We start from the raw sequence: 9,274 nt of genomic DNA on the forward strand, positions 1-9,274 counted from the left end.
TAAAAGAAGGAACCACAAACTTGATGACCAGTGGGAGAGGGAACCCTACACTGTGTTGAATTCAAGATTTGATAATAAGAAGACCTGCATAATTAGTAGAGACGGAGGAAGGACGACTGCAACAGTATCCAGGGATCACCTAAAGCTGTGTCCAGACCTGCTAAAGCCCCAAGGAGAAGTGCCTCTCGTTATCCCAGAGGAGCCTAAAGAAGCAGTAATACACACTGACTTAGGAGATTTCCCAGCAGATTTGCCCCAACTTGGAGGAGCAGTAATCATCCCTGTAATCACCTTCTACCCACAGCAAGAAGAGCCTGTAAGTGCTGAAGAGGAGCCAGCTCAAGAAGAATCCACGGATGAAGGATCCCCGGTAGGAGAAGAGCAAGAAGGCCCAGCCAATGGTGAACTTGTCAGTCCTGTAGAGAGGCCAATGCAGCCTTGTAGCCATTCCACACCTAGTACTGACACATTGGGAGGTAGAGCACCTACTAGTGCCTCACGCATTCCAGTACCACGCAGGTCCACACGTAGTACTAAAGGTACTGTCAGATATACTGTATAAGATAGCTAAACTCTGAAAAAATGTAGATAGTTACCCCTGGGGTATTAAACTGTGTTTCTGTGTGTTTTCGTGCATATGTATATTAATTTATGTTTTGCCTTATAATGGACACTGCCCTTGTTATATAAAGAAATCCATGGCTGAGGACTGGGTGCAGCCCAAAAACTATTTATTGTATATAATTGCGCTCCCTGGAGTGCCCCTTTTAGGTGACCTCAGAAGTAAAACCTGTCTGGAGTGACTCTACTGGAGGTCCAACTCGGGATCTTCATGCCCTGCAGCACCCCAGGGCCTACGTTGTGGGTTTGGGACAGGTCCCTCAAACCACCAAGTACTCTACCCTGTGAGATGGCCATCCTGCCTGGGAACCTCACCACAAGAGACTTGAATTCTGAGGACGCTTTGTATTACTTTATGTTCTTATGCAACGTTTAAGAAATGTGCCTCCCATAAAGGGAAGAGTTATTGTATTGTTCATGTTTACTATTGATGTTTTAAAATGTACTTCAGCCCGGGAGTGCTGAGCTTTGCTAGGAGGGAATGTGGCGCCCAGCTGCGCTTGGTACCACAGATCCTAGAAGAGTGCATTAATGGAATCCTCCACAAGAGGCCCCCATAAACATTCACACATTTCCACCTTCCACCTCAGACCAGCAGAGGGAGCCTGTTAGGGATATAAATAGGGAAGGTGGAGCTAGGCAGTTCAGTTCCTCTGGAGAGTTCAGCAAGTACAGACCTGAATAAGGAGTCGAGCTCAGTCTAGCCAGAACAGAGTTCCTGCTCACAGGCAGAGAGGGACAGAGTTCTCAGTTCGGTTCCTGCAGAAGTCTGTCTGCAGAGGTAAGCCCAGTCTAGACTCAGATGTAGCTCAGAATAGTGAGCTTAAGGTGTGGCGGCGCCATAAGATCGGTGAAGAGCGGCAAGCTGCCGCTAGTGTGTATAGCCTAGTGAGGGCCCGAGCGTGGCCGAAGGCGAGTGGAAAGTGAGTAGCATTGGGGGCAGAGGAGCTTACCCAGCTCACCCCGAAACATATACCGGACACCGGGTCCGAGTTTACCGGGATCTCTATGACCCAGTAAGGCATAACAGGAATCCCTGGAGAACTACAGGTCTCAGGTTCACGAGAGCGCTGATACGCAACAGAGCCAGGAGACACATAGGCCCCGTAAGCTGGGAGCGTGCAAGAGAAGGCCCTACCACAACGTCAGCTGGTGCAGGACAGAGATAAAGTTAGGCCTAGCTTCAGGCAGGTCAGAAACTTACTATGCAGAGGCAAGAAACAGGAGGCCCTACACCCGCTCATTGGGGAGGATCCAGATATGCACCCTTCACCCTACAGTGCTCCGGGATGTGCCATACCGATTGGGTAGAGCTCCTACCATGGGCAGAGTTCTCCTATAACAACCATGAGAGCAAATATTCTTCCAAGTCCCCGTTCTTTGTGGTCTATGGTCAACACCCCCGGATTCCGTTTCCCATCTATGCTTCAGTGGACAATCCTGCCGCGGAGTCTCTGGTCAGCGAATTTTCCACTATTTGGGAGGACATTAGATCCGCACTTCTTCAATCCTCCGAGCGGATGAAGAGACATGCCGACAAGAGACGTCTGGACCCACCTCAATTTCCTCTGGGAGACAAGGTTTGGCTCTCCTCCAAACATGTTCACCTCAAAATACCCTCCTATAAGTTGGGTCCCCGGTTCATCGGTCCATTTGAAGTCCTCAAGCAAATCAATCAAGTGGCCTACAAGATAAAACTCCCGGCCACCTTACAGATTCCCAATTCCTTCCACATATCTCTCCTCAAACCTGTTGTTCTTAATTCTTTTTCCGACAATCCAGGTACCTCCCCAGCTCCGGTCTCCGCTGAGGAAGTCTATGAGGTAGAGAACATTCTGGCCACCAAGAGGGTAAGAGGAAAAACCTTTTTTCTGGTGGATTGGAAGGGGTTTGGCTCAGAGGAGAGAACTTGGGAACCCAGGGAGAACATCCATGCCCCGCTTTTTCTTAAAAAAAATTTTCAGGCCTAAAAAAGAGGGGGGGTAAAGGGGGGGTACTGTAGCATCGGCATCTCTGCCCTCTGACAGGCAGAAACGCCGCCCCCCTTACCGCCGCGCTCCTGGCCCGGCGTCTTCTGGCTCTCCTGCTGCTGCTGCCGGCGCGCGCTGCTTCCCGGGCATTGTGCTTAGGACGCGTGCGCACTCCCTCCCTCTTAAAGGGGCCGTGCACGCCGTCCTAAGGAGTCCCCGGCCAATGGCCAGAGGACTTCTCATATAAAAGGCACCTCCTCCAAAATGGAGGTGCCCGTGCAAGGTTGTAGCTCTGTGTACTAACTCTGCTTCAGCCCTCAGGTCCCTCTGCTAGCCTGACTACCAGTCCAGTCCGCCAGCCTGACTACCAGTCCAGTCCGCCAACCTGACTACCAGCCCAGTCCGACAGCCTGACTACCAGCCCAGTCCGACAGCCTGACTACCAGTCCAGTCCGCCAGCCTGACTACCAGTCCAGTCCGCCAGCCTGACTACCAGTCCAGCCCGACAGTCTGCTTACGGTCCAAACCCACCAGTCTGTCTATGGGCCAGGCTTGCCTACCTGGCGAACGCACCAGTTACCTGCCGTACCTACCAGCCAGCCTACCTGGAGGCTCCTGCCAGTTACCCGTGGTGTCTGCCAGTCCGTCTACCCGGATCACCCGTCAGCCTGCCTGCCGTGCTCATCTACAGTACCGGTCAGTCCCTGCCTTCTGACCCGTGGGAGTCACCTGCTCTCATACAAGGACTGGTCCAGAGTAGCACCTGGTCCCTCTGCTTAGTCCTTCCCTGGTTTACGGAGTCGATTGAGCCACAGTGCGACCTAGATACCTAGTTACGCCCCTCTGGTCCCTCCTTGCACCGCAGCACAGAGGTTCCACCACCCGGATCCGTAACAAACAGTAAGTCCAGACCAAAAAACTAAAAGGAAAGAAATTCGGTAATCAGTATGGTTTCCATCCACGATTTGGCTCAACGCCTGCAGGGATTGTCTCTGGAGGTGGCCGAGCTTCAGCAACACGTGAGTAGCTGTTCTGGAGCGCATTTTGTGGAACCCAAGGTAGGACTGCCTGATGTTTTTTATGGTAAAAAGCAAGATTTTTTTTCCCTTTAGAAATGCTTGTTATATTTTCGTTTGAGACCAAGGTCTTCTGGGAATGAATCACAGCGCATTGGTTTTATTATGTCACTTTTGCGCAATGAACCACAGGGGTGGGCCTTTTCTCTCCAACCTAATGAACCGAGTTTAAGGTATGTTGAAGAATTTTTTTCTGCTATGGGGCTATTATATGACGATCCTGATTGAATCTCATCTGCTGAAGCAGAACTCAGGCGTTTGAATCAGGGGTCAGGTGATGTTGAAAGTTATTGCACACACTTCAGGAGATGGGCCTCAGAAGTTAAATGGAATGATCCTGCGCTGAAATGTTTATTTCTTGCTGGTCTGAGAGAAAGGGTTAAGGATCTGCTAATTGCATTCCCTGCACCTGAAACTCTGCAGGATGCCATGCAATTAGCTGTTCATGTGGACAGAAGGCTGAGGTGCAGGCTGAATGTGGTAAAGACTCCTGTAATGTCAGTTCCTAGTCCCCAGAAAATCTGCTCAGATGGCGGAGAACCGATGGAGGTTGGGGCGATGTCACTCCGCTCTCAGGAAAGAGACCGGAGGTTTGGCGAGGGATTGTGTCTTTATTGTGGTAAAGCTGACCATTTGATTAAGTATTGTGAGCTTCGTTTAAGTAAAGAAGAAAAAAAGGTCAGTTACGCCCATATAGCTTGTTTACGCTGTGCAGGAGTATTTCTTTCTGGGAGTACTACTTTGCAGGGAGATTTGATTGAATTTCAAGTATTTGTGGATTGTGGTTCAACACTTAATGTGATTGATAAAGGGTTTTTGGAAAACCTTAAATTGAAATCCAAACCTTTGTCATCTCCTATTTCTGTGATTGCAATTGATAACACTCCCTTGAAATGTATTACTCACAAGGTTGCGGCATTTCCCCTCACTATCAATGGAGTTCACCAAGAAATTTTGGACTTGGTTGTTTTAGATAATTTACCCTCTCCGGTTGTTCTAGGATTGCCTTGGTTAAAACTGCACAATCCTTTACTGGACTGATCTACTAATGTGATTAAGTCTTGGAGTCCGAAGTGCTATGATAAATGTTGTAATGGTCGCATTGCGGCTGTGGAAAAAGGGGAATTACCTGTACCCATTCAAGATTTTTGGAGGGTTTTTTCGGAGGAGGAGTCGCAAGTTTTACCTCCTCATAGGGATTATGATTGCGCCATTGAGTTTGCTCCGCCAGCTACTCTTCCCAAGAGTCGCTTGTTTAATCTGACTATCCCTGAAAGAAAGGCCTTGGAGGAATATATACAGGCTAGCCTGGCAGCTGGTCACATTAGACCTTCTAAGTCGCCTGTGGCAGTTGGATTTTTCTTTGTTACAAAAAAGGACGGGGGTTTACGTCCATGTCTGGATTTTCGTGAAATTAATAAGATTACCGTACACAATTCCTACCCATTGCCGTTAATTCCTGACTTGTTTAACCAGTTAGTGGGAGCCAAGTGGTTCTCCAAAATTGATCTCCGGGGGGCATACAATTTGTTACGAGTGAAGGAGGGTGATGAATGGAAAACTGCTTTTAACACTCCGATAGGTCATTTTGAGAATCTGGTGATGCCTTTTGGTCTTACCAATGCACCTGCATTTTTTCAGATCCTTATTAATGACATCCTGAGACCTCTGATTGGTAAGAATGTGGTTGTGTATTTGGATGACATTTTGATTTATTCACCAGATCTAGAGTCCCATTGGCAGAGTGTATGTGAAGTTTTGCAGTTATTGAGTGATAATTCACTTTTTGCTAAGCTGGAGAAATGTGAGTTCGCTGTGCAGAAAATTAGTTTTTTGGGGTACATTGTCTCCAGTGAGGGATTTGAGATGGACCGGTGAAGGTTCAGGCTGTGCAGGAATGACCTAGGCCTATTGGTTTGAAATCTATACAGAGATTTTTGGGTTTTGCCAATTATTACAGGAAATTCATTAAGAATTTTTCTGTAATTGTTAAACCTCTAACCGATTTCACCAGGAAAGGTGTGAATACGGCCCAGTGGACTACTGAGGCCATTGAAGTGTTTGAGTATCTCAAAGAGAGGTTCAGTTCTGCCCCTATCCTTATGTAGCCTGATGAGACCAAGCCTTTTTTGGTCGAGGTTGATGCTTCATCGGTGGGGGTCGGAGCAGTTTTGTCTCAGGAGAACAAGGGTGGAGTACATCCTTATGCCAAATTTTTCAGAAACCGAACTGAATTATGATGCTGGAAATCGGGAGTTGCTGGCTATTAAACTTGCTTTTGAACATTGGCGTCATTTTTTGGAAGGAGCTAGATTTCCTATTCAGGTTTTCACAGATCATAAGAATTTGATCTATCTGGATGCTGGCAAGCGTTTGAATGCCCGTCAAGCTAGGTGGGCACTTTTTTTTTATCTCGGTTTCATTTTTCTATCACCTATATCCCTGGTACTAAGAATGTTAAAGCCGATGCTTTATCTCACAGCTTCTCTCCTACGGTCGGTGCCGAGGAGGAGGAGAGCATTTTACAGAAAGGAGTTATGGTGGCGGCATTTGACTCCATTTTGGGGAATGGGATTCTGAAAACTCAAGATCATGCTCCATCTAACACTCCCCATGGGAGGTTGTTCGTGCCTAGAGCCTTTAGGAGAGATTTGTTTGTGGAGTGTCATGAGTCTCAGTTGGCAGGTCATCCAGGAATTTCAGAGACTAAGAGACTTATCAGTCACAGTTTTTGGTGGCCGGGATGGCAGAGGGAGGTCATCAAGTGGGTGTGTCAATGTACTGTGTGTGCTAGGTCAAAGGCTTCACATACTCCTGCTGCGGGGCTGTTTTGCCCTCTGGAGGTTCCTAGTGCACCTTGGACGCATCTCACAAGGATTAATGATCTTCCGGTGTCCGAGGGTTTTACTGTCATCTGGGTGGTCATGGACCGTTTTAGTAAGATGTGTCATTTGGTTCCATTCATTAAGTTACCCTGCGCCAAGGCACTCGCTAAGGTGTTTGTCAAGGAGATTGTCAAGCTCCATGGCATTCCCATGGATATTGTTTCTGATAGACGATCTCAGTTTGGGGCTCGCTTTTGGCGTGCTTTTTGTGACAGGTTGGGAGTCCATTTGTCATTTTCGTCTGGTTATCCTTCTGAGTTTAATGGACAGACTGAAAGAAAGAACTAGGATGAATAGTTTTTGCGCTGTTTTGTGGCGGACAATCAAGAGGTGTGGTCTGAGTTTCTGCCTCTCGCAGAATTTGCTCTTAACAATCATACATCCTCCTATGCTGGGTGTTCTCCTTTTTTTTGTTGTACTGGGAGACATTCGTCTTTTGGTTCGTTCTCCAAATTGGGGTCGGCGGTGCCGGAGGAGGAGAATTTTTCCTGTGATTTGGAGAGAGTTTGGACTAATGTACGTTGCAACCTTCAAGCGGCTAACAAGAAGTCCAAGAAGTATTTTGACAGGAAACGTAAGGAGGTTTTGTTTACTGTGGGTGACATGGTTTGGTTGTCCTCGAAGAACCTGCGGTTGAGGATTCCCTCTAAAAAACTGGGTCCTAAGTTTGTGGGTCCTTGTTGAAAAGGGCTGATGTATCTGATAGGGAAGCCACAAGCACAGTTCCTCCTGTGGTGGAAGACGGCGAATATGAAATTTCGCGTATCTTGAATTCTAGATGGCATAGAGGGAGATTACAATATCTCGTCTCCTGGAAGGGTTTCGGTCCCGAAGACAACTCTTGGGTAAGGATGGATGATGTCTCTGCTCCTAGGCTTGTTAAAGTTTTCCACAAGAGGTTTCCGGAGGATCCTTATAAAAGAGGGGGCACTGTTAGAACCCTCCTGTTTTTTCCATCTTGTGTTTTGCGGTCACGTGACCATCGGCCTTTATATTCCAGCTCCGCCCTTTTGGCTGTGCTGGACTTCAGTGTTTGACTGTTTATTTAGCCAGGTGCTTCTGTCCCTTTCTCTGTCAGTTCGCTTGGTCCTTCTGGGACCTCTAGTACCTTTTTGTCAGTTTGTGTTTTTGTGTTCTGCAACAACTTCTCTGTTTAGGAGGTGTCCAATTTTTGTCCCAGTCCTTAGTTCTTTTAGGGACCCCTCCCTTTATGCTATAGGACTCCGTTCAGACTAGCCATGACTAAGGCGGGTCTGTTCGCTAGGAACAGGCAGCCCGCTACATCGTAGGGATTCAGCTTAGTTTTACTGTAGGGACAGCTTTCCCTTATCTTTCCTTAGTTCATATTGCAGATCATAACAATGAGAGCAGATGCTCTGATGACTGTTCTGTACCTTTATAGAAGCTGTGGCTGGCTTTACAGATGAATCTGTGAAAAAGTATTTTACTATTCTGTCCCCATGACTGTGTTGCAAGTAGAAGGCGCTGTGAGAAACTGTTTCCAGACTGTCTCTTCAACTTAGTTACAAGGGCGATGTTCACAGATAGCTTTAACTCGGCTGCAGGGAGGCACATTGTGAAGATTCAGAAGAAACTTTATTTTTCTTACAGAAATCCTGTTGTAGTACATCCAGCAGCAGGTAAAAACAACTTTTCCTGAGAAACAGGCTGTGAGCACATGAGCATCTAATGGTGGTAAGATGGAGAATGTGGAGAAGCAGGAAGAAGGGAGGGGTTAGTTACATCACAGCCACATCAGGGGGAGATAGGGAGAGGGAAAGGACAAACTTCAAGGAAAGTAAACATTACAGCAATGTAATGAAACAGTAATACATAGCAACTGTAAGAAGTCCAATATAGTCTATGAAATTCCCAATCATGGGACATAACAATGTCTGATGTCTTAAAAGCAATAAACCACTTTTCTTTTTTATACTGGATTTGGATTGCGCATTTTGGAATGAAGCTTTATTTCCAAATTTGCCTTAAAATTAAAACACAGTGTGCATAGTTATTACCTGTATTCTGCCAGCTAGTGGCACTCTATAAGTTCTAAAATATTATAAGTAGAGTTACTATTTGATTTCTGCCAACAGGGGGAGCTCTTTAAGCTATTAAATATTATAAGTATAGTTAATATTTGGTTTCTGCCGGCAGGTGGCACTGTAAGAGCTATAAAATATTATTGCTACCAGTTTCTGCCAGCAGGTGGCGCTCTATGAGCTACAAAATATTATACATTTAATTATTATTTTGTTTCTGCCAGCTCTTTGAGCTATAAAATATTATTACTACCTGTTTCTGACAGCAGATGGCATTCTATGAGCTATAAAATAATATAAATATAATTACTATTCTGTTTCTGCCAACAGGTGGCGCTCTATAAGCTATAAAATATTTTAGTTATTATTTGATTTTTGTCAGCAGGAGGCGGTCTATGAGCTATACAATATTATAACTACCTGTTTCTGCAGGCAGGTTGCACTCTCTGAGCTCTAAAATATGAAAATTATTATTTTGTTTCTGCCAGCAGGTGGTGCTCTACAAGCGATAAAAAATTATTACTACCTGTTTCTGCCAGCAGATGGCATTCTATGAGCTATAAAATAATCTAAATATAATTACTTTGTTGATTCTGCCAGCAGGTGGCACTCTATGGGCCATAAAATATTATAAATACAATTACTATTCGGTTTCTGTCGACATGTGGCGCTCTATGAGC

The sequence above is a fragment of the Phyllobates terribilis genome, unplaced genomic scaffold, assembly GCF_046119375.1.
Source record: "Phyllobates terribilis strain yellow unplaced genomic scaffold, ASM4611937v1 Scaffold_8__6_contigs__length_399053987, whole genome shotgun sequence".
Classification (NCBI taxonomy): Eukaryota; Metazoa; Chordata; class Amphibia; order Anura; family Dendrobatidae; genus Phyllobates; species Phyllobates terribilis.